The sequence below is a fragment of the Tupaia chinensis genome, unplaced genomic scaffold (assembly GCF_000334495.1).
Source record: "Tupaia chinensis unplaced genomic scaffold, TupChi_1.0 Scaffold000044_1, whole genome shotgun sequence".
Lineage (NCBI taxonomy): Eukaryota > Metazoa > Chordata > Mammalia > Scandentia > Tupaiidae > Tupaia > Tupaia belangeri.
The window spans coordinates 264,681-264,971 of record NW_006159500.1 but is presented as its reverse complement, the minus strand read 5'-3'; positions in this window follow the sequence as shown (position 1 = coordinate 264,971).

The window sequence follows — 291 nt, the reverse complement described above, 5'->3', positions numbered from 1 at the left end:
AAGAGCGTCACGTTTAAAAACCTGTCTTCTGCTTGTTACTTGAGAGAGTACAATTTTTTTTGAAATTCTGGGAACAGGATTAGAGTAAAAGTGAATCATGCTTTAAAAATTTGTTCAATTAAGTTAAAAATTATATCTTTAAAAATTTGCTCTTTTACTATTTGCTGTAATTTTAAATTATTTTTTCTATGAAGACAAATGCAATTAGTTTTATTTTTGTAGATATACTTCTAATTAGGATAATTTGTATCTTTTTAGGAAAAAAAATCTGACTTGTTAAACAAGTGGTAT